Source organism: Eptatretus burgeri, chromosome 11, assembly GCF_056783735.1.
Source record: "Eptatretus burgeri isolate ZD-2024b chromosome 11, Ebu_testis_v1, whole genome shotgun sequence".
NCBI lineage: Eukaryota > Metazoa > Chordata > Myxini > Myxiniformes > Myxinidae > Eptatretus > Eptatretus burgeri.
Window position 1 is genome coordinate 79536962 of NC_140971.1, and position 26780 is coordinate 79563741.

The following is a 26780-nucleotide window of genomic DNA, read 5'->3' on the forward strand; positions in this document are numbered from 1 at the left end:
ACACACCAAACATGAGGAGCCGAGTAGCATGTAAAAGGGGGCAGGAGATCATCAGGTATAAACAAGTTCAGAGGTAAAAACGGGATGGGTTGCAAACTTTAAGGACTGGACGGAAAAGCACAAGACAACTAATTTGGGAAGACAGTTGTGCAAACAAGAGAAAAGGGTCAGACAAAGGAATGGAGGTGCTTCTTAAGTGTACACTTTGGGAGGATAACTACGAGTAGCTTCGGGATTCTGGTAGATCTCTAACGTTGATGTAACAACAGCTACATTACAAATCATACATTTTTTATTTGTTTAAGAAAATGAGAACTGGCAAATGAATTTTCAATACCAAAATACTAATTATTTTACAAAATAAGTGTAAAAGTAAATAATGAGAGTAAAAGATTTTCAGCTTGATCAAGAATTACTTTTAACCTTTAATGACATCATGTATGCTTTCTATAATATTGATTGTCATGGTGTTACGAAGTAAAAGAAAAGTTCTTAATTTAACAACCTGAGAAATATTCAAAGTATAACTCTTGTTCCTATTGGTATTTAATTAGTATTGTTACAAAATTGAGTTTATATTTATTTACTCTTGCTTTTTTGTTTGCTGTTGTTGATCGCAGTGGTTTTTCGATGTTTGTTGTTTCTCTAGTGAGGAGTAAGACTATTAATGTGCAAGTGTATTGGGTTAAGGATATTTATGAAGTGTAGTGCCAATACATATTTGCTTTAAGGGTTAGATAAAGCCCATTTTCCAGGTCAGTAGTTGGAAAATTCTGGAAACAGTGTTCTTGGGACATCAGCGCATGAAAGGCCACAGTCGGGTTTTTGTAGGTTGGAGTTGGCAATGCCAGTGAGATAAGGAGGTTGGAGTTTGGAGTGGTTAATCGGTCATAGAAACCAAATTGAGGACCGACTATGATCGGAAGCTGTGTTCTTCTGCCACTCATGAGCCACTGAGGTGGGGTGGCTTGTCGAGTGAATCCCAACATTCCCAATGTGACACGCTCGTGTGATGGCTATGTCACTGCTGCCATTTGCTCCAAGACCAGAGCTGGAACTGTGTGTCTATTGGTATGCAGGTGTTGCTAGGCTTGAGGGCACCAGTTGCATGCGTTTGCCTGTGGGTATGCACTTGTTGACTGGAGTGAGGAGTGGGTGCAATCTTTCAACCTCCTTCTTTACCAATATAGAAATTTCTGCCCTGTGCAGCAGGGATGTAGTTGTGCCGGAGCATCCAAGGTGGAGCTTAGCTCTGCTGCAGTTAAGAAAAACAAACAAAACGAACCACCTACATTCATGATTCGTTGAGTTATTGTGCTGTAGGTGCTTTCATGGCCAAAAAATTGGGGTCAAAGGTTGTCTCGAAGCTTGGATATGTCAATACGTTGGACACTTTGTCTAGGGGGCTATAGTTTAACAATACAGGTGAAAGACACACAGATCCATATGAATTTCTGAAAACAGCAAGGTCCAGAAGCGAGATAAACTTTCCAACCATTTTATATCCAGATTTAGTGAATTATCTTATCTTTACAAGAAGCATTTGCACCCTGGAAAGATGTGAAGGCATGGAAAACTTTGGATGTCTTCAACTAGTTGTTCAAGTCTGGCTGGATCATTGATGTGAGTGTTCTTGTGAAGAATGGCTACATCACTTTGTACGAGTAAAGGTAGGCCTAAAATGCATCAATGACACGGACTCATGTTAGCACAGCAGATAAGCATGACGTTATATACAGTATGTTGACATCATGCCTATCTGGTCTGCCATCTCCTTGAATACTCTCGGATGTTTGTCCAGCTCCAAAGCTTTCTCTTCATTCATCAGCCCCAACAAAGCCCCAACATCAGCCCCATCACCCCCAACTAATATGAAAGACACAAACTAAAGAACTAATTCTGGCAGACGGGACTATTATTTTAATGTCCATCCAAAGGACGGCACACACATTGATGAATCACCCTGCCTGTGAAACACCACGATATCAGTTTGTAGTTGGGCTGGGATGCAAATTCAGGCTAGACAGTTTAGAGGAGAGTGTGTGTACCTCTAGGCCATCCTGCCAGTCCTTACCACATCATACTAAATAATATAAAACACTTCTCTTTATTTCTTAAAATACATAGTTTTGTCGAGATATGGTAGTTTAGAAACTATCTGATCTGACTTTTTTATTGAAAGGATATTCTTGATTGTGAAATTAAGTGGGTGTGAGTGTTAATGTTTTGTATGTCATGGCAAAATGTGTGCATTTCATTTATCATTTCAAAACTTGATGTGACGGTATATCTGTTGATGACGTCGTGGCCGACATTTTTGCAGGGCTCTGGGACCTCAAAATTTGGCACTTCACCACAGCGGTACAGTCACTGGTAACTGGTTAATACTGGACGTGACTCTCTGCTAAGTTGGGCAGCTGAGACCCTGACACTGTTTGTTATCTTCTGACTACCATTATGAGGTGACATCTTTGCCATTCCCTGATATGGCTGTGCTCAATGCGTCCAGCTGCACTGCTTCACTGCGAGCAATAACTCAGTTCTTCCCCTGCCTCTATTCCTGTGCAATTCTTTGGCCTCGGTTACGATTTAGCTTCCAATCTCCATGAAGAACATGAGCAAACTGCCAGTTCTGCGATGTTAAGTGGTATGCTTAGATGACATATAGGTTAAGGTTACGGTTTGCTAAGGTTTCATTGTCATTTATATTTAAACGAAATGGTAACTTTTTTATTGGAATAATTTTTACTATTGTTAAAAATATTTTTGTATCCAGGCATTGCTGCATTGTATGTCTTCTATGTGCTGCTTTGGCCTCTCAGTCACTAATTGGCTGAACTGACTCTGCTCAGAGGCATTGTGCCCTCCTTAAAAGGCGTTGCTTAGCCGTCTCCACACCCTATGGCCATTCTTTACCCCACCAGGTTACATGGCAGTTTTATAGACAACCAGTCTTACTCCTTGTCTATATCTTTATCATTGTCTTACTGAGATAGTCTTCCTTTTTCTCAAAATATAGTGTAAGCTTTATTGAGCAGTCACTCTTTTTGTAAAGTGAAAAGGCTATTTAAGATTGGTGAAAGCATAAACCAACACAATGCTCTGACATTTCATTGCCACAGAGCTGTCAGAGCCTTGTTGTTTTTGAAAAAAAAAATTACTTACGACATATTTATTTAGAGCACTTGGGTGAATGACAGCTTTAAACTGATACTTTGATTTAGTTCGTTAGTTAGATTCAGAACTGATACTTTGATTTAGTTTTCTTTTATTTTCCTAGGGCTGTCCTGATTTTATTTTTTTCGGAAATTTCAAGGGGCTAACCCGAATTTAGGTTGATATTTATGAGAAAAAATATATGAAAAAATATCAACCCCAAAAAAAATATTTTAGGGGTTGCTACCGTCCACTGAAATTTGAAAAAAAAGAAATTCATTTTATATTTTTCTCTTTTTTTAATCTTATTATATGCCAAAATGGCATTAACATGTAATGTGAGATGTTTTCTGGTGCATTAGGATCTGAAATACTGCAGAAAAATATTGTTGAACTTGGCAAGATTTTTCCAGTCCGTCTCAGTGAAACTTGAAAAGTCTAAAAAAAAAATCAAGATTTATGTATTTTTCGCGTTTTTCGAACTCCGCAGTTTGCAGACAGTCTTTGAACAGACGGGACAAGAGCTATAGTTCACTTGTTCAAAGTTGATTTCTTACAGTCCAGGAATTGTTTTCGGTGATCAGTTACCGCTTGTAATAGGTACTGCTTTTGCTCCTCATCGTACGTAATAAGACTGTTGTACTCAGTCGCCAGGGCTACACCACGCTCTGCATGGTCATTCACAACTTTCAGCTTGCTGACGATAGTACGGCTCTGTACGAAACTATCTTCAGTTTCCCATTGATCCGGGTCTTTGTGCAGAAAGTCAGAGTTCAAATGCAGTACATCAAAAAAACTTCTGCTTCTCGGAGAGGCGAAATCTTCCAGTTTTCGGTGCGTGATATCGTTCTGGTGAACAACAGCTCTTTTCGGTGCTTCATCATCGTCATCGTCTTGTTCTTTTAGAGTTTGACATATTTTTGTTTTTGTCTCAATTGACACGTTTCGGTCAAATGGACATAATGGTATCAGTTCTACCGATAAATACCACAGCTGTCCCAGCAACTTTTTCACCATTGCCTTAGATATATAAATGTTCACTTCATGGAATGGAATCATGGAATGTGATATTTACCCATTCGCTTTAACAATGTCAGGTCTAAATTCAGTATATATTCTGAAACGACAAAATAGTTATCATTAGTTCACGAAAGGCAATTTTGCTAAATGCCTGAATGACCGGATACCAGACCTGAAATTGATGGCAGTCAGTCAGTCACTGACTGACGGACTCAGTGATTCAATGGAGTAATGAGCAGACAATACAACAGATCTTAACAATAAATATCTCATACGTACAACAAGCCATGTCAGTACGAGAACAAAAGACATAATTTCATGTTGAAAATGGAAAATCTTCCCATTTTTGAGCCACGTTTTGGGACATTTGTAACACTTTTTTGGGATCAAAAACATTTTTTTCCTGTTATTCATGTTCAAACCAACCAGTAAGCATGCAAAAATTTCATGAAAAATATCTCTGACATAAAAATACAAAAAAAAACATTAAAATGCACATTTTTTTACAATCTTTGACAGCTGGTAGCAACCCCTAGACAATTTTTTTTGGGGTTCATATTTTTTTTTTAATTTCTCATAAATATCAACCTAAATTCAGGTTAGCCCCTTGAAATTTCCGAAAAAAAAAATAAAATAAGGACAGACCTCGTGTACGCTGCCTGTACGGGCCGTCGGCGATACATGTCGCACTTTGTGCCACGTTGTCGTCGTCTCGGCTCATGCCGGTGCGCCAAAAAGACGAGAACTTGACTGTCTGTAGGAAGTAAAAGTCGTAACAAGGTTAGTAAGAATGTTAATATCCACCTCCTATCCACCTCCTATCCACCTGCTTCACACATGCCCACCAATTCCTTACATTCATTCCACTGTAGGGATGGCAAGATAGCTCAGGCATAATGCTACTTGCCTCAGTATCAGTGTAATCTAGATTAAATTCTGACAAAAAATAAAAATGAAAAACTGTCGCTCTCGTGGTTTGCTGGTACAGTATAGCATTGCATCAGTCCCGACTCTGGCAGGCTGCTTCAACAGTATGCTGTGATGGGAGTAGTGACCTATTGAGGGTAAATTCTAAGCTTGGGAAATGTTCTCGACCACAATTCATGCACACCCTGATGCTCCCAGAGGAGATATGCCGATGACACAACACCCCCACCAGATGGTAATTTAGTACTGTGAATTAAATAGCACCGTCAGAGCAAAACCAAATAAATTAGCAATCTGATTAATAAGATCATGGATTGCTGTATGAACAACTTAAAAGAGGAACTTCAAGTTACAACATAACTGAATTCATTGGACAAATCTTAAGCCCATTCATTGTTACAACAAAACAGGACATTCAGGTCGCTGTTAATTACTTTGCTAATTGCTTGGAGATTTGTACTCACATTAGGGTTGTTTAAGCAATTAATGGAAACTTTATTTATCACACAATTAGCCATTACAAAGTGGGTTTAACTGACTTTAAGTTGTCACGATAATTCCAAAATTAAACACTCCTAAAGTATTATGGGAATGCTTGCAGGTTCATATCCATCTCTTCCGACCTATCTTGACATAATATACCAGGACATGCTCGACACACTTCTGCCAGGCCCGACGCGCTTCTGCCAGGCCCGACGCGCTTCTGCCAGGCCCGACGCGCTTCTGCCAGGCCCGACGCACTTCTGCCAGGCCCGACGCACTTCTGCCAGGCCCGACACATGCTCAAGGTCAAGCAATGGCTCTCCTCACATGCCCACTGCTGGCAGGCACACCTTAATGGCAAATCATACCAATCTTATCGCTTCCTCCAAACAATATCTCCAGAAAATCTCTTGTTAATTACAGCAGAGTTCTGTGAAGGTGAACATATTCATTCTGAGGATCATTCACATTAATTAAAAGTTTATGAGAGTACTTAACCTGACTGATTTTAAATACGAGTGAAGAACCCATCCTCATGGAATGTGATAATTTCCTACATTGCCCTAAAATTGGCATATTTTAGTATGATTTGTAAAACCCCCTTCCATGGGGCAGCATGGGGTCCTCCCCTCACTCTGAACCCCCTGACCATGATGTTTTTTGAAACCATTTTAAACCTCCCCGTGTCCACCCTGAGTACAATCAATAGTTTTGGAACTCATTCCGTCTTGTGGTTCAGGAGTGCATATAAGTTAAACATACACACACACACACACACACACACACACACACACACACACACACACACACACACACACACACACACACACACACACACACACACACACACACACACACATTGCTGGAATTATAGATAGATTATAATTTTAACGATCGTTAAAAAAAAAATTCTGGAAGTTTAGTGCTATTAAGGCAGTGTTATACATCACCCTTATACACCACCCGATTTAACATGTCCAGGTCCTGCTAAACTGGAGGTTCTTGGAAGTGTATTCAAACAAAGGCTATTTGTATTCTGCAGTGCAAGTGTATAATACAATTCAAATAAAATAATGATTGTAAAGGTCGTATAAAAATTAATTCCTGAATTTACCGCCATTTTACCACCGTTGACACAGTGTCCATTACACTACCCTATCTAATACATTACATTAGTGCTTTGTGCCTGTTGTTTGTGTCCTTTATGATGTCATTGAAAAGAGTAAGTTTCTTGTTTGGGTTGATTTTCAATTTTGTTTGACTGCCAGAAAGGCAGATGGAGCAATTTTTTTATCTCAGTCCTCTCAGATAAATTGAGAGCCAAAGTACTGCTAAATGTCAGATTTGTTTTCCGATTCATGTTCCGATTCATGTTCAAAATATAACATTAAATTGAAATCAAGTCGTTCCTCAATCACAAAGTGACATTTGTAGACAGGTAGATGGACTGACGGATGGACATGAACCAATTGCTTAACCCTGCTTTTCACTTCATGTGTGCGGGGTGCTTATAGTCTGATGTTATGATGATGAAATACCTGGTTTTACATGACAAGGTTTCCTGAACGTGGCTAAGGAAGTTAAATAGTGTATTGCAAACATAGAGAAAACATTTCAGATAAAAACCGTTCATCTTGTCGAATTTGTCTTAACCGGCATGAGTCATTGAAAGTGCTGTTTACTTCTCGTGTTTTGTGTTATTCAGTGTGCGGCTTTGTGGGACTCGTTAATTGTTTCATGTAATGCAAGCTGATTCGCTTACTTCCAATTACAACTCGTGGATTACATCATCATAGTCAGCATCAAGCCTTTCTTTTCTCAAATGGGCTGAACTTTGACCATCATTTTGGATTCTGTCCCACCCACTCAACTTTGTAAATGCTGTTGCTTCTCTCAACAATGGATGAAGGCCCTGAATCTCAACAAGACATTAGAACCATGCTTATGGACCTATCTCGGGAGTCCAACACAATCTTGTACCCTACTTTACTTGCTTAGCTTTTTGCCTGTGGAATACACACCCATCTTTTTTCCCGGCTTGCTTGTTTCCTTCACGCATGCAATCAACAATGAAGCTCTCAACAGAATCCTCTCATTTCCTGAGTAAAGGATGGCCTGCCCAAGGCAGCATATTTGGCCCAGTCCTGTTTCGAGTATATATTAATGACTTCTAGAATGCCTGAGAATTTAAGCCATATTTTCCTCTTCATCGATGACTCCTCATGCATGATACCATGCAATCATACATCATACCGGCAGGTCTGTAAGGATCAGCTTCCATTTCTGCTGTGCTCACCTTCTGCTACAATCTCTTTTGGGCAAACCTCTATCAAATCTGGCCTCCAAAGTTAATCAAAGACTGGGTACCCTCTGTTGTGCCAAATCCTTCCTTTGTAAATCATAATTTCTCCCAACCTACAAGACCATAGCTCAATGGAGTACTGCTCCACCATATGTGCTGGTGCATCCATTTCACACTTGTCACTCCAGGATGCTATGTAATACAAAGCTTTCAACATCATCAGCATCTCTCATGAAGAAACAGAAGCACATGGCCTGCTGCCTTCTTGTTGCAGACAGGTTGGTGGTCACTTTATGCCACGTGTTGGCTTAATGGTTAGGGTGGTGGGCTTGGGATCCTCGGATCCTGAGTTCAAATCCCACTTTGTTGTTGAATTAATACCAGGTGTGGTTAACTCTGCCTGTCATCCTTCTGAGGTCAGCAAAATGAGTGCCAGCTTGCTGGTATACTGTGTCAGAGTGATGACCCGTCCAGGATTATGCCCAATACCCAAGGAGACTGGTTAGGCCTAAGTCACAGTTGCCACGGCGGCCGTGGGGTCTCCAAAATCTACGGCATTAGCAATTATACGGTGGCCGCAGTATTTCCACGGTCACACAATGTAGCAGTCACATATGTTTTTATTTTTCGGGGAGCCGCACGGCGTATTTAGAAATTGTGGAGACCGAAAACGTGGGGTTGCCTTTGATTTGATGTCGCACGGTGACCTTCAGGGGGCCCTGCGGCGGCCATAGAATTTTCAAGGCAGACGCAAGGTAGCCTCAAGGTGCCCGCAAGGCGACCGCAGGGGGCCCTAAGGCGAACGTGTGGCCAGACGGACGGTAACAAGTGGGTTAATTATTATTATTTTTTTTTTTTACCAGTTTTTTTTTTCGGCTTGTCGAATTGCTACGGCGAGCGTATAAATGAAAAAAGTTATAACTCTGCGTTATAATTCCACGGCGACCCCTACGGCCTGTAAAAGATAGCCAAATGGCGTAGGGCCACCCTGAGGCCACCGCAGCAACTCTGTGGCCGTCGCACGTTTCTGTCAATTCAGAGGACGTACGGCCACCATATCCTCGCCGTAGAGCAAATGTGACTTAGGCCTTAGGCAGCATCAACGCTCTGCACAGATTATGGTCCTGATGGATGGATGGTGGTCATTTTGCTTTCTTTTGCATCTCCTCAGGTCTGGCTCCCTCTTCCCTTTCATTCCCCTGTTCTTCCCCACTCTCTCCATGTGTCACACATTCTACCAGAACCCACCAGACTCGCTGTTCACCTCCACTCCCTTGTTCCTCTTTTCTCCCATTTCTGTAACCTCTTTCCTCAGTATATTCAATCCCACTCTTCCCTCAAGTGCTCCAAGTTTGCAGTGTACCTCATTAATAATCACATAAAACAGCCTCTGCTCATTCTCTACCCAAGAATATGTCTGTCCTCATAACCTCCTCCCTACCCCCACCACTTCCCTACATCACTCCATCAATTTGCTGGTTGCTATGATTATGTCCCTCTTCTTTCTCAAAGGGTACTGCAGTTAAACGAAGAATCTGGTTTTATTGCATTGCTTAGATGAAAGAATGATCAGAAATTAACCAACCTAATGCATCCAGGAAGTAAACTTTGTGGGAATAAAGCTCGGCGTGAACCCAACTGAACTCAGTTTGGCACTAACAAAGAACCTGAACAATGTTCAGCGTGGAAAAATAGTCTGACTGAATATGGTCTCGTGGACATTATTAAAAGGCGACAACATCAGTTTCTAACCTGCATGTTTTGATGTTAAGTGGAACGATGTTTGGCATGTTCATGTTCTAAAAGTCAACAGATGAAAGAAAGTCAACAAATTACATCACTTTACAATCCAGGGACACATACATGGTGATATGCATGTCTTTCTCCACCCAGCAATGTAGATTAGGACCCTTGCATTGATAGCTCATTGGGCAATCATCTGTGGTTGCAGATTGGCAACTGAATCACGTGACCAAGATGGCAGCCTCATTAGAAAGTTGAACCCAACAAGCATTTCTCCACTTTTATTGACGGAAAGCACGAGTGAAATTTAAACTTTATAGATGAATGAGTGTGCAGTATGGGACATTACGCCTAGATTGAATAAATGTGTGCAGGTGGATAGAAAAACTTGGAAAAGGTAGACAAAGTATGCAGATGAACAGTGTCCTGGGAGATCGTGGGAGGGAGGCCATGTCCACAGAGAACATCATCCATATGTGCGAACTTGTCTGTATTAATCGACAGATGGAGATATATGACACAATGCCAATGAAATTGGCATCAGCCACTGCACCATTCACACAACTGTTCACAACCAGCTTAACTTCTGAATGGTGTCATGCAGGTGGGTGCCCAAAATGCTCACAGATGCCTGAAAGGTCCAGTGCTTGGAAACCAGTACAGCATTACTCTAGTGCTTCCATATGAAGGGGATTACTTCCTGTCTTGTATTATAATGGAAGATCAGACAATACAAACCAGAATTACAGTGATGATGCTTGAAGTGCAATCATCAAGCATCTTCTGTGAAGAAGCTTAAGGTCCAGCAAGGCCATTGGCAATATTATGTGGATGATGTTCTGAGATATGAACATTCCTCTTTTGGTTTATTTTAAAGAACAGATTGTGACCAATGTAACGTCCTGTGATCATCTCCACCAAATGTGAAATGAGATTCGCCAACCTCTTCCTGGTATGCTTTCTTGGGGTGTGCCTCTGCAACAGGACAATGCTCTGTGTTTGATTGGTGTACTCTGCGATGCCTGCGTCACACATGGCCTGTTCACAAGTATTGGATGTTCACAAGTGGGTTTAAATAAAACATGAACAATATATACATAAGGGGGTAGAAAATGGCAGGAGAAAATATAATGGTTTTGGATGCTGGAAGAGCTTATATGGTGGTGAACAGCAATTTTGAAGACCTGGAGGGAAGACTGAATTTGAGCAGAATGTGGAGGTTGATTCCACAGGTGGCAGAAAAAAAAAAGAGTAAGGGATGAGTGGAGGTGAGTAGTGATTCTGGATTTTCAGCGTTTCACCAGAATGGGGTTGGTGGTTGATCGCATGCGGCCTGCAGAAATCTGTGGGGGTCCAAAGCATGGAAAGAGCTCCTATCCACCTGAGCAACTGAGCATTCACACCTGAACTCCTGTCCACATAAAAGGCCTTCATTTACAGCATGATGGAGTACTGCTCTCCCCTCTGGGCTGGCTAACCCTGCCTCACATCTTGCTAAGCTTGACACCGTGGAAACCAAGGCATTTAAGGTTATTGGAATCTCTTGCAGTGAAGCTGAGCCAATAGGCGTATCACTTTGCCATTGCAGACAGGTTGGTGGTCTCTTTGTCTTCAACGCTTCCTTTCTGGTCTTACCATTTCGGTGTACCTCAGGAGCAGCACATTGACCAGGGCAGGAAGTTTAAGTCTGCGCTTCTATGTTCAGTGTGTCGGCTCCTTCAAATTCATAAGACCTGGCCAACACCCCTCTGACTCCAGTCCGATGGTATGGTGGAGAAGTTTAACAGGAGATTGCTGCTGAACCAGTTTGTCCTGTTATCCACTGAACACCAGTTGGACTGGGCTGAGCACCTTCCTTTTGTCCTGATGGCAAACAGGACTGTGCAGCATGGGATCACCTGCTGCACTCCCACTTTGCTGATGTTTAGTAGAGAGATGCAAGTCCCCACGGATTTGTGGATGGGACCATCGCCAGAGGACCTGCCTGCACCATCTTCAGAAAGTTGCCTGCACCATTTGCAGAAACACCACCCGGACACAGAGAGAGACAGATATGTGTGGGAGGGTGTTGCACTGTATTAAGAGGCGGTGGAGAGAAAATGGGACAGAGGGAGAGAGAGACAGAGACAGAGGAGTTATCAGAGAGAAAACGTGATGCTTTGTGAACAGCGCACACACGCACGCACACTTTGTATTAGTGCTTGGCTGATGTAGGCAATTTTTCGGGAATCAGCAGATTGGAGTCGGTGTGATTACTGACTGCAGTACGTTCTGTATACAACCTAAAAACCTTGAGTAGCTTTCACCCTTGTTTTGGGGGAATTTCAATGAACTAATTATAAAAACAATTTTTGCATTTATATGGATGTTTCAAGGAGATGTCCATAAACATTAATATTTATATACAGCTGCCAATCGTCATGATGGGTAGAAAACAAATTTGGCTTGGTAATTTAGAAAACACGTTATTATGGCAAATGGTTCAGAAATCGGGTGTTATCACATGTATTTTGCTTTGAAACCTACAAAGAGAAACCATAAAGAAACCTTTCTAAAACACACCCGATTCTTATTAAATCAGTAAATGCTTTAGCAACAGTCACGAGGACAAAGGAAAATGTGATCGCTCGTATGCTGCTGAGGTTAAAAGTTAAAACCTCCAAGATACCGAATGAAAATTTGCTATGATGACGCCCATAACCAAGCATGCAGACATGCACACACACCTGCGGAGAGTCCCTTTACAAATCTAAATCTACCGATACATACGTCTACCTTGTATCAACTGCTGACTGTACATCCCGATTGGGACACGAACTGTACCGCCATCGACAGTAGGGCACTCGGCAAGTGGCTAAAGCACTCAAGCAAGCACTCCATTTAAATGGTTGATTAGGAATGGCTGGCATGGCAAGCGATAGCAAACTGATTAGTCATGGCACATACCCGCAAAAAAAACTAAACATCAGCGATTTCTTAACATTTTCAGATTTCATTCCAGATTTCAAGTTATTTATTCCATGTGATCCGATGCTCCAAACTTAAATTATATTTAACGGCTGGCTTGGCAAGAGATTAGCAATTGACTATCCATCATATTAAACACCTCCTGGAGATGCCCAAAATTTTCAAATGATGTCCAAATTGGACAAATGAAAACTTTTTTTAGCAGTCGGAACTGCTGCTAAGTTCAATTGTGAGGCTTAAATTTGTAATTCAGCTTAGTTTATGAGATTCTTGAGGTTAAGGCATGTGCAGAAATGAAATAAACCAATGGATGCTGGCACCTCCAGGCGTTTATAAGCATTGCAATGTATCCAGCGATTCGTAGCTATGATAAACAGGCATTCGATGATATGAGTGAGGAAAGTGGGGAAAAAAAACCTTAAGTTACTAAACCATTGCGGTCTGTTCCAACTCAAGTCATTGTTGAGCAGGCCGAACAAAATGGTGAATGAAGACCCCAGCAAGGGAGAACGAGGTAACCAGGATGCACCTTAAGATGTCAGCGAGGTGGCCAAGGATGCGCCTGATATAGAATATAATTAAATTAGGCCATTAATTATCTTCAAAGGGGTTTTTTAATTAACCTAAACACCCAATTTTTACTGTTGCATTCCTATGGAGTTCATTGAGAATGCATGCAAAGTTTCAGGCTGCTAGATTTCATGGTTTTAGAGTTATGGAGGAGACACACAAAAATACACAATGACTCACTGACACACACATATTTATTGTTATAGATATATTGCATGTAATATATGTATATATATATATATATATATATATATATATATATATATGTATGTATATACACACATACATATATATTTATGTTTATGACACCTCCCATGCTCTTTAAGCTGAAGAAGCTGCAAAAACCAACCAATAAGGCCTACTCAAGGTAAGCGCTTTGCTGTTTTAAACCCTTCACAGAGCTCCTCCACAGCTTCTTCGGCTAAAAGAGGATGGGAGGTGTCAATTTATTTATATAATCCTAGTCACCTGGGTTTAGTTGATTAGGTGAGAGCTGATTGGCTATTTCCTCCATTCACTGGTGAGAGATGTGGTGGGTCTTCTTTAGTATAACAAAATATACATATACATATATATACATATACATATATATTGTTGCGGTTCTGGAAACCGCATCCCTCCAACACCAATGGCAGCAAACAAGCAGTGCTCCCCAGTCAGTTATTTCATTAATGTACGTTCAGATAGTCCCTTCCTTATTGTCGAGTGGGTAAAACTGGAGAGGGTGTTGTTTAAATCTCATACCTGGGTCTGATTAAATCTCTGAACTCATTCCTATTCTTTTTCATGATTCCTGAGGTACATCCAAGCAATGGGTCCTCGCGGAGGCCGGCGGGCGTTGCCCTCGGACACCCACCTGTAAAAACTGCGGAAAACCAACACTAAACGCCCACGTTGCATGGAACACGTGCAGCCCAGCGGTAGTTTCCACCCAAGGGCAGCAGTAGAAGCCCACAATAAACGCCAGCAACGATAACCCCCCCCCCACCCACTGTTCACGCGACGAGAAGCATAACCAACACGACTGCGTCGCTGCAGGAATGCCGTGCCAAGACCAGGAGAATAACCAACCCAACGGCACGCTGCAGGAATGCCATGCCGAGACCAGAAGAATAACTAACCCAACGGCACGCTGCAGGAATGCCGTGCCGAGACCAGAAGAATAACCAACCCAAGGGCATGCTGCAGCAATGCTGTGCCGAGAAAATAGAAGGAACCACCCACCGCTTTTGATGTATGACCGCGTGCTTAATGGCGGCGGACCCACTTGCAGTCCAGGGATAATTTATTTTCGTACACAGAGCAGGGCACGAATAACCCACATCTTGCTCGGGTCTGCATGGGTTTACCATAGCATCTTACCATTGGTCTTTGCTGATCACCGCAGTCGCGGGTGTCTCCTGCGGACGGCGAGCATCCTCTCTCCTCTCCGCCCGGTGGGGCTGCGGCCAGGCAGAGGCGCGCTGTGTGGCTCGGGCCACATGGTTTGCAGACAGGTAGCGCATTGACCGGCGCTGACCGCCGGTCGCCATGGACGGCCTGGGAGTTCGGTGCAGAGCGATTCGTGTCATGGTGCTCGGAGCGAGACGATTCCGCAGCTTGGAACCATCTGGCCAGAAGTAGAATTGAGCCGCTTCCGGCCATCACAGCTGTGCCGTGTGCTGGCCGGGGCACAACCAGAGCGCCCGATTCGGGTGATGACACCGCTTCGGGTCATCACCCCCGCCCGCACCACAGGATCTATAAAAGGACGGTCGTCTTTTCCGTCATTGTCATAGTCGTCTTTTCCGTCATCATCATAGTCGTCTTTTCCTGCTCAGCGTTCCTCGTCTTCTGACTCCGCCTTCCTTAGTCACCAACTCGCCTTCTGACTCCGTCTTCCTACGTCACTAACTCGCCTGCCGACTCCACCTTTCTCTGCCCACTGCCACTGACTCCACCCATCCACACACTGGCTTCTGACTCCGCCCAAAGTCCTTCCTTCACACCTGTTGGGTGCGCCATTCTCTGGATCGACACTTAGCTGCTCGAAGTGCCATGAAGTGGGAGACGACGTGCCAGCTGTTAGGGAGGTATCGCCCAGCAAAGCATCCCCCCAAAACATATTGGTGGCACGGTCGGGCAATCGTGCAAGGTATTGAGAGACCGTTAGCCTCATCTCCTCTCCTCTTTTTCTCTTCATCAACTCCTCTTCATCGGTGGGTGTCTGCGTGTGTGCGTGCGTGCGTGTGTCATGGCGCCTGTCCTCGCTTAAGTTAAGATTGTACAATAATTATATTGGGATAACTCTGCTCTATGTCTGCTTTTGTAAGATGCTTGTATTATTGTCGCACTACACTTTTCTTCCTATCTCTGCTTACATACAACAATTAAAGTTAATAAATGTGCCATATATCTTTCCTCACCTGCCTGTTAAGAAATCATTTTGTAGAAATGTTCCCACCTCATTTTTGTCTTTTCTTTCATTGATCCAGCATCATCCGTATCCTAACCGAGCCAGGACTTTATTCCCAATGATCCGTTCCTTTTAACCGGTACGTCCTTGGCAGTGTCGCTCAGCTGCATCTGATCCGGTAAGGTGATCCGGTTCGGACAAGGTGTACTGAGGGCATGTCCCCCGGTAATTAGATCACGTGGTTATTTTTCGAGGTAATCGGATAAACTAAACTGAGGACCCGAGGTCATGGGGTTGAGTTAATGGCGTTCACGGTCGGTTAGCGACACACTGTGTCACGGAATTATCCGTGTGCGACGGCCTACAATTCCGGGGAGTCTGGTGGGAAAGCAAGACAGCTTCCCCCCGGTGGTCTTCTCACCCGCCTAATGGCCCGCAACAATATATATGCAGCATTAAACGTAACACGATGGGGCAGTGAGGCACAGATTGCATCCCATAACAGCCAGAGCTGCACGATCTGTGAGTGACAATGCTCTCTGCCCAACAAGTACATTGTCTATTCCTCACTATCCATTAACCAGGAGGTGGGGTTGTGGTCGGGCGTAACAATAATTCAGAACAAGGCCCTTCTAACCTGATAAATGCCACACGGCATTAAACACTGTGCATATGCGCACTGCTTTGCCTCCAGCCTGAGTGGCTTCAGCAAGGCATACTGCAGTCTTTTCTGAAGACGAGCTAGCTTTAAAACCGACTTGAATATTCCTCTATGTTTACCTCTATACATATCCATATGTATAGAGTTAAGTTAAGATTATGTATATTTTTTTCACGAATATATATATATATATATATATATATATATATATATATATATATATATATATATATATATATATATATATATATATATATATATATATATATATATATATATATATATATATATGTATATATATATATACACTAGCGATACCCGTGCACATGCACGGGATAGCAGTTCAACATAGCTGGTAGCAGACGACAGACCATACACGGGGAATGACAAAAATACGCATTGTGCAAAATGCAAGTGGTACTATGGAACGCAAAAACTTCCCAAACATTGTCGGCACGTCCGCTAAGTGCCACAGCAATTTCATAGGGATCGTGTGACGGCGAGCCGAGTTTATAGTGTGCAAGCTTGGTATTATAATATATATATACATATATATATATATTTTTTTTTTTCCACACACACAGTATCCTCTATGCTGTATTTTTGATTCATGTTTTGCCCAAGGCAGTTTTGCACACCCAGCATAGTTGGAGTATCAAGTTATAAAACACTTTTACCTGGCCAAGGTTTGGAGAAGGTCACAATATTATTGAGTACTTCCATTTACAGTCAGGTCAGGTTAGATCTGTGACCTGCTACAGGTACCATGTAAACCTGTACTAACCTGTTCCATGGTCGGGTTGTCGGTGACGAAACCGTCTCCCCCACCAGGTTTTTGGTGAGGAGGGTGTTTGGATATGGACACCCAGCAGGATTAAAAACAAAACCTGTCAAAGGGCGGAGGAGCTCCTTGTGAGGAAACGGCCATCCATATCTAGTGCCCAACTGTGTCTGCAGATGTCCTCCTGCAGTTGGGTTACTTTTTATTAGGAGGTTGGTGGCAGGATTTGCACTCCGGCCACCGTAAAACGCTTCATTCCGCAAAACACAAAAACGCAAAAAAATCTGAAAACCCACTCCGTGGGAGTACCTCCTGTGCAGCTTCCCTTCGCAGGTCAGCTCACCAGATGAAGGGATTGGGGCAAAGCCTTCGGGACCCCCAATCTTTCATGATAGGATGGAAACCACTGGGTAACATTCCTGGGTCACATTGCGGGAGAGTGTCGGAGTGGTGCTGAGGTGTCTTCCACCAGACGGCGGTCTCCTTGGGTTAACCTGAGGCGGTCCCTTCGGGTGGGTGCCTGGAATGCCCTATCCCTAAGAGAGGATGATCACCTGTCTCTGTTATCATCTGAGCTCAAGCGTTTGGACATCGGTATTGCAGCACTCTCTGAGGTTCGGAGACCGGATTGCGGCGAGATAATGGTGGGTGGTTACACCTACTATTGATCTGGTCGCTCTGATGGTTAACATACTCAAGGAGTTGCTGTAGCTGTGTCCAATAAGCTGACCCAATGATAATTGAGGTAACAATGGTCAACGAGCGTATTATGAGACTAAGGATTCGTCACTCCTTCGGTGTCATTTCCCTGGTCTCTGTTTATGCTCCGACTGAGGCGAGTGATCTCACCGTGAAGGATGCATTCTACGCCACGCTCGAGTCTGTGGTTGATCAGTGCCCCAGACGAGATACACTTCTAGTCTTGGGGGATTTCAATGCATTGACTGGAACTGATAGGGATGGTTATGAGACATGTGTTGGTCCCCATGGGTGAGGAACTATGAACCAGAATAGCACTAAGTTCCTTGACTTCGCAAGAAGTCATGGACTTAGGGTGGCTGGTTCATGGTTTCATCACCCACAAGCTCATCGCTGGACTTGGTATTCCAATGCAGGCGGTGTGGCAAAGGAGATTGACCATGTCCTCGTTGATGGTCGCTGGAGCATGATCCAGAACTGCAGGGTCTACCGCAGTGCTCAGTTCCTCAATACTGACCACCAGCTTGTTGTAGCAACTCTAAAGCTGCACCTTAAATCTGGGAGAATGGTACCATCACAGCCACGGCTGGATGTTGGCAAACTCAAGGATGAGAGAGGGTAGCGGAGGAGTTTGCGAACAGACTGAGTGGACATTTGGGGGGTCTGGGTGCTTTGGGGGATTCTGAAGAGTTGTGGAGTGCCTTCAAGACCACTGTCCTTGATGTTGCCGGTGGATGTCTTGGAACTCACCGCAGGGCAAAGAAGAATTTTGTCTCTCAAGGGACACTGGATACCATTGACCAGAGTCGCAGGGCCAGGCTGAATGGCAGAGCTGAGCTGTTCAGGGAGCTGAAGCGTAAAACTGCACGTGCACTGAGGGTGGACAAGGAGGCCTATGTGCGAGGAATCTGTGAGGGGGTAGAGCATCACCTGTGGACAGGTGATTCTCATCCCGCTTACAGGGGAATTCGCGCATTGCGTTCATCCAAGCCCATCCCTCGAAGCACTGCAGTAAGAGCAGAGAGTGGTAGGCTCTTGACAGAGGAGTCTGAGGTGAAGGCCCGCTGGGCCAGTTACTTTGAGCGGTTGTACCAAGCTGATCCACCAGCTGTCGAGTTGGACGTCAAGGGTGTTACTATCCCTGTTGCTGACCCTCCAATCAACTGTGGTCCACCTTCGCTTGTAGAAACACAGGCTGCGGTGAACCGGTTGAAACGGGGCAAAGCTCCAGGGATCTGTGGCATCCATGCCGAACTTCTCAAGGCTGGTGGAAATGCTGCACTCGTGTCGTTGCATACAGTTTTGTGCTCTGCCTGGAACACAGGCATCATCCCAACTGATTGGAAGAGGGGCCTTGTTGTCCCTCTCTGGAAAGGGAAGGATGATCACCAAGACTGCAACAACTACCGAGGGGTGACGCTGATCTCATTGCCGGGCAAGGTCTTTGCTCGGATTATTCTTGATGGGGTTTGCCACCATCTGCTTGAGCACCAGCGTCCAGAGAAGTCAGGCTTTACACCAAAGAGGTCAATGATTGACCGTATCCTTGCTCTTCGGGTCCTCACCGAACGCAGACAAGAGTTTCGGCAGGGGCTGCTTGCAGCTTATGTTGATCTCTGTAAAGCGTTTGATTCGGTGAATTGGGATGCCCTCTGGAGGATTCTTCGTCTTTGTGGGGTGCCACCAAAACTGATCTATCTGATGTCTGAACTCTACTCTGGTACTGAGATGTTGTGAAATGTAGTGGTACCATCTCTGACTTATTTCCAGTTGTTACTGGATTTCATTAGGGGTGTGTACTGGCCCCCACACTTTTCAGCACTTGTATGGACTGGATTCTCAGGAGGATGTCGGAGAGATCAAGCTGCGGTGAATCATTTGGTTTTGCTATGTCAAGATCTCGGGCCTTGATTTTGCAGATGATGCAGTCATCTTTGCAGAGACTTTAGATATCCTTTTGGGGGCCCTCGAGGGGCTGAATGAGGAGTCGGAGCCACTGGGATTACGGGTTTCTTGGGTCAAAACTAAGATCCAGGCTTTCGATGACATCTTGGATGCTGCTGTCCTGTCTGTGTCTGTTTGTGGTGAGGATGTTGAGGTCGTGGAGAGATTCACTTACCTTGGCAGTGATATTCATGTCTCTGCCGGCTATGAGTCAAAGGTCAATAGACGTCTGGGTCGAGCCTGGCGAGTCATGGATTCACTGGATCATGGGGTGTGGCGCTGCCCGTACCTGTGCGGGAGGACGAAAGTCTGAGTCTTCAGGTCCTTGGTGCTTCCAGTCTTGCTCTATGGATACGAGACTTGGACTCTGACCAAGGATCTGAGATAGAGATTTCATTCCTTTGGTACCAGGTCTCTTCGGAGAATCCTTGGCTATCGCTGGTCGGATTTTGTGTCCAACGAGCGGTTGCTGAGAGAGATTCGGATGAGATTTGTTACCTGCATAGTCTGTGAGCATCAGTTGCGGCTGGACGCTGATCCTGCTCACCAGATTCTCTTAGCAAGGGAGTCTCGTGAGTGGAGGAGGCCAATGGGCTGACCACGTGCCTCCTGGTTGCAGCAGGTTGACCGGCATCTCAATGAGATGGGGATGGGCCTGGCATCTGCCTGGGGGATGGCCAGATGGAGGCCCCTGGAGTACCGGTGGAAGTGGACGCAGCGACGCGCTGTTCTGGCACATGCTTCCATACCTGACCTGACTTCCACTGGCGGACAATGTTGCTTTGGCCGGTAAAATACTATGTGAAGCCCAAAGATGGCAAATTATTGGGATGAATATTGTTTCTATGTCCTATCGTGAAATTTCCTGTCAACTTGGCTTTCCTTGGACTCGTATCAAATTGGTCAGCATGCATGAACAAAGCAATGATGCTAAAGACAGGTCAGTGGTCTCTCTGTCTTCTGCTTCCCTTCTGCTCTTGCACCCACTTTCCTCCCAGTGCTTTGTTCCCCCAGGTATCTGCAGGATGCACGTGTTCCACCAGCAACCGCCTCATTGTGAAACTGCCAAAATCCAGAACCACTGCTCACCACCACTCATTTGTTCCTCTGTTCTTCACACCTATGGAATCAACTTTCACTTCCTCTTCAATCTCATTCTTCTCTCCACGTCTTCAAGATAGCTGTTCACGACCATCTCAAATAATCCGCAATCCAAATCCATTATCTTTTCTACACCTGTTAAACCACCTCCACCCCTCCAAAAAATTTGCTTCTGTACCCATCTTGTCCACCCCTTGCATTCTCCCCGAACCCTCATCGTTACCTGTTACCTGTTTGTCTGTTTCTGTGTATTTTTCTCCCTCTGCCTTGCTCTTGATATTTCCCCCTTCTTCTCTTGATGTTCCTTTTGTTATGTTATGCCCTGATCTGTTCTGTGTTCTAGCTCTTCCACGAGCCTTGACTTGCTTTGGATGACCCAGCGTGACCTCTAACAGAGAAAATGCTTCTCTGATCAGGCTTCTCAGATGTATTCCTTTGGACACCAGCAAAGTGTGGCAGCATGAACGGAATCTCCATTGCAGGTTATCCATGAAAAATGTCTGGAACTGGCTATATGCTGCAGGTTACAAAGCCAGCAGACTGATAAGACACCTTCTTCTCACCCCAGAACAAAAAAACAATAAAAAAAAGCACTGCACTTCACATGGGACCGGGCATGTCAACACTTGAACATTGCATCCTAAAGGAAGATTCATTGGTAAGAGTCTTTCTCCTGCATGCAACTGATGGTAGAACTTAGGTCTGTCAATATTGTAAAGTTGACCTTGCACTGCACAGGGTACCTTGACAGGCGAAAAGTACCATCGGGACATTTTGTATTATGTTGTTGTTCCATGTTTTGACAACCACACATTTCTCACAAGACCTGTATTCATCTGTCTATAATTCCAGCAATGTGTGTGTGTGTGTGTGTGTGTGTGTGTGTGTGTGTGTGTGTGTGTGTGTGTGTGTGTGTGTGTGTGTGTGTGTGTGTGTGTGTGTGTGTGTGTGTGTGTGTGTGTGTGTGTGTGTGTGTGTGTGTGTGTCTCTGTGTGTCTGTGTGCCTGTGTGTGTCTGTGACCGCTGTTTCTCGACAACCACTGGTCCGATCTAATTGAAACTTGCCAGGTATATTGCCGGGGACCTGAGTATGTGCCTTTTCAAGGTTTGATATTAATCGGACAAGTGCTTCCCAAGTTATGGCCATTTATTTACCAACCAATGACAAGACATGTTGCTGCGTGGGCGTGGCCGATGGGGGAAGGGAACCTCAGCCGCGTTCCCCATTACGGATTACAACGTACGGATTTCCGGAGAGTGATGACTTCGTGTATTCTAATAATTTCTCGATTTCTTATGCGCATTTATAGATAAACACAATGCCCCAAGTTATGATCGTTTTCATATTAGACGGTGTATAAATTTCGGTAACATCACAGGGAGCTGGTGTGCTCCGAACCAGGAAGTTTTTTTTTTTTTGCACGCAGTTTTTTTTCCTCTTCTCTTCTCTTTGTGTTTTTCCTTGCGATGACATTGCGAAAAGGCAAAATACGTTGGCGCTAATTGAATAATTGGCCATTAAAACTAAATTGCGAATAATCGTAACTGCGATATGCGAACTTCCGGGCCACGCACGTACGGGCACGCAAGAGTGAAGAAACGGCCTGTGTGGTTGTTGTTTCTTGCTCGCGGTTTGAAAGTTTTTTTTTTATTTTTTTACGGGCACGTACTAGTAGATGATAATGCCAGACCCCACCTTTCTCATGAGGTTACCAACTTCTTGTGAAACGATGCCATCACAACATTGTACTGCCTCACAAGAAGTCCTTTTGTACTGTACTGCCTGATTTTACTGCCTGATTTTACTGCCTGATTACTGCCTGATTTTACTGCACTGTAAGATTTTACTGTAAGAAGTACTGCCTGATTTTAGTCCAATAGAGCACGTTTGGGACATTCTTGGGTGTATGTTTAAGAAAAAATATACCCTCCTGTGCAGACTCTGGCACAATTTGAGGCCACTTTACACCAGGAATTGCAACAAATTGCTTTGCAGTCTTTCCTGTGGCTTCTTCAACGGATGAGGAGGGGTGCAGCAGTCATTTTTTGTAATGGTGCTGACACACATCATTGTACTTTGGACATTCATTCTGTTATGACAACATTGGATTTTATTATCAACTGGTCTTCAGCCCGACATCACAAGATTGTGGTGCCAGAAGTCCAATTCTTAAGTCATCATATTATTTCTTGAAAAACATTGTCATCACAGACTTCCTCAATATGATATAACAATCCACAAAATCTCTGAATTTGTCTCAACTCATTTGCTGAGCATCCGTAACAGCATCCTTTACCAATATATGTTTTTATTTTTCATAAACGTAATGGTTTCTGAATATTTTTCATGATTATTGCTACATCGAGACAAGTATGGCCTGTGCTTAACTTTTTTAATGTGTGTATTGTTCTGAATCTGGTCTCAGGAGTAAAATGAGGGTATAGATTAGAATAGTTATTGACAGTACATGCTAGCCTAAGTGTGGTGTCGTTCCCATAAGCATAAAGCATGTCAAGGATGTGTTTAGAAAGACCTAGTAGCCCCTCCCCCCACCCCCAACATCACCCCACTCCCCAGGCAAGTGGTGTGCCGACAGCAATCACGAGATAGAACTTACCTTTGGCCGAGCAACCAAATCCTAGGTGATACCGGGAAATCTGTAATGGTACAAGACCGTGACCAATCTCTACCTTCAACTCACTGCCATCACATGAAACTATTGTGGCAAGGAGGATGAACCAGAGACCAAGTCAGGTTTATACATCGATTATTAAATGAAACACAATACCAAGAAGCTCAAAGACAATCAATAATCCCCAAGGTACCCACTACGTGACACTCGCGCCCACTACATGGATCAGGTATGTACAGTCCACTTATCGAGATATTTAGGGCTCTCATTCGCTCCACAGAAAGATTCAACAATTGAGGGTTTGTACAAGAAGCTCCCCCTCCCTCCCCCTACCCCCCTCTTATCCGATGGGTTCTGGAGAGCCTGCCACGTCCCTCTCAAAGGTTGCATGAGCTTGAAGGCCAGTGGCTCTAAGAGGGTGTTCAGTTCCTGCAATTGCGGTGAATATTGCCCCCTGTGTGCGCTGCTCTTTATTGTTGACTACTCGGTCATCAGGCACAACAGCTGCGAGATTCACGCCACTCCCTCCCCCCCCCCTGCATAGTCCTGCATCGTCCATGAGTGTCATTTGCGGCCGTATGGACATGTGGTTCGTTTTTCTGACACTGATCCTGCTCACCAGATTCTCTGTGAGAGAGCCTCTTGAGTGGAGGAGGCCAATGGACTGACCACGTGCCTCATGGTTGCATCAGGTTGATCAGCATCTCAAGATGGGGATGGGCCGGGCATCTGCCTTGGGGATGGCCAGACAGAGGCCCCTGGAGTACCGACGGGAAGTGGACGCAGTGTCACACTGCTCCGGTGCATGCTCCCATACCTGACCTGACCATCCACATGAGAATGTGGTGACCAGTGTGTTCATGTAGTTATTGAAATGAGATACAATTACGAAGACGTACCAAAGAAGTACCGTATATGCAACAAGGCATGTATGATATTATTTTTGGAGATATCTATTAAACTGTTAAAAAATCATAAATTATTGTTGTTTGTCCATTTTTCACTCATCTTAAACATAAAAGCTCAGAAAGCATAATCTTAATTGCATCTATTTTGGAGCCAATTTTATTCGCTATTTTGTTCCCCAGATTTTAAAGAGATGTGATGCTTCCAAATAAAGCATGCAAACCATATTCTAGTGCCAATGCTTGCAGGCAGGTTAAACAGCTGCCTTATTTACCGTTTTTGTGGTCTTTTTCTTTCATATGATCAGGTAAACTTCCCGGTTTGTTCTCCGGTTTAGAATAGGTACACCGTATCCCTGCGTCTCGTAAGAGGCGACTAAAGGATTGGCATCAGAAATGGCATCCCGCCATAAAAACCATTGTCTCAAAAAGGCAACCATGATGGAAGATTGTCATGGGACCCGCAAGGCTAACCCCCACTCCAGCAGGGAAAAATAGCCTTAAAATGTTTGTGTGTGTGTGTGTGTGTGTGTGTGTGTGTGTGTGTGTGTGTGTGTGTGTGTGTGTGTGTGTGTGTGTGTGTGTGTGTGTGTGTGTGTGTGTGTGTGTGTGTGTGTGTGTGTGAGATCAGGTAAACTCTAGAACTGCAGGTAGAGTGATTAAAGCCTTTTGATTGCATGCAGTGGCTTCGTATAGTTCTACAAGGCACCCCAGAAATCTCCTCGAGTCTGCCAGAGTCTTGCACTACTTGTAGGATTGTCCGATCTTGATGAACATAAGAACATTATGGGCTTTCATTTCGCCTCCACTTATACATCTGATGAGCAGTCTTTGCATGTTGAGTTCTCAGTCAGTCGACAGCACTCTACTGGCATCTCTGTACTGTACATCAAAGCTCTGAGGCTCCGGGATGGGGTCTGAGATTAGCAGGCCATTTGAAGCTGATGCCTTTTCCCATTGTTGGCACCACAACTCCTTGCCATTCATGTTGGCTGCTCTCATTTCCCCAACACAGAAATGCGTAATTGGGACTTCAGGTGTGATCTTGGAGTGTTCACTAGTTCTTCATGGATGGCCAGATTAGCATTGGCCTTTAATGGGAGGTATTCGTGTCTGCCTGTAAATGTTTGTTGGTGCATTGTTGGTCAGCTCAGGTGGAGGGGTTGATTATGGGTTCCAGAGATAATTCTCGTTTAGCATCAAGGCAGTAAGTAAGACTGCTTCTAGCCCAAACAAGTGCATCGTGCTCCACAGTGGGATACACTACATGACGAGAGCAAGAGTAGATGTGTGAAGGTTGTGTGTACTGGCACCCCAGCTAGTGGCTGTGAGTTTGTGAGTGAGAGACACCCCAGTCTTAATTGTCTCATAGATCCTTGTCAGATGTTCTCCATACATCAAGCTGTGATCCAAAGTGACACCAAGTTATTTGGGATGTGTTCATTGCAGACTGGCTTACTACAGGAGATGTCTAATTCAGCATTAGCCAGACGATTGTTCAGATGGAAGGGAGTTACAGTGGTTTTTGATGGTTTTGGACAGAGTTTTCATTTATTGAAATACTCCACCAAAACCTTTAGGTCATTGGTGAGAACTTGGCTCACATTGTCAAGCACACATGATTGGTAGGCAAGAGCAAGATCGTCATCCTCGGTAAACTTCCTTGAGGAAGTCACAGGTAGGTCACTTGTGTATAGGTTAAACAGCATTGGGGCTAGCACCGATCTTTGATGAAGACCCTCATTCAGAGTTTTGGGTGCACTGGTCATATCCCCAAGTAAGACTCAAGAATGTCAGTTGCTGAGCAAAGACGCTAATAATCACACAGTTGCTCGCCAGGAAGGAGCTTTGATGTCTTCAGAAGGAGCTCATGTCTCCAAATAAAACTGTTTCACAGGCTGCTGACACATCTATTACGACCAGAGATATCCACACCTTTTGTGGAAGGAATTTAGAGTTTAGAAAAAGAATGCCAGTTACTTTGTATAATTCCAATTAATAAATCACAGAAATTTACCAGGCAAAACTACAATGATAATGCAACGATTAAAATAATATATACAATATATAATATAAAATAACAGGCAAAACAGGTAATAATATGATACAATAAGGCAACACTACACAATAACGATGGGACTGCAGTGCCTCTGGAAAGACAACATTTCGAGTCTGGTTGTTGGGGACCAGAATTATGAGCTTGGCAATGATAGATAAGATGATTTGTGATACAGCAATATCTCGATTTACGAACAACATGGATTCCTGAAAAGTAGTTCTTAAATCAAAAGTTCGTAAATCGAGAGTGATTTTCCCATAGATATAATAATATAGTGGATGGATGTGTTCCCACCCAAAAATGATTCCACCCCAAAATTCAATAATGATGGAGAATTTTTTTTCAAATGTACAGTAATAATTATAACAATCTGGAAGGTGACATGGCTGCTCGCTCTAGATGAAAAGCTGGCCGACGCGACTAGCCGATATTTA

The 26780-nt window shown here is 43.9% G+C and overlaps 1 protein-coding gene across 3 annotated transcripts in view; it reads left to right on the forward strand.

Moving 5' to 3' along the window:
- LOC147017456 (uncharacterized) overlaps window positions 1-26780 on the forward strand; it is a 125556-nt gene that overhangs the window by 19464 nt on the left and 79312 nt on the right. The window lies entirely within an intron of this gene.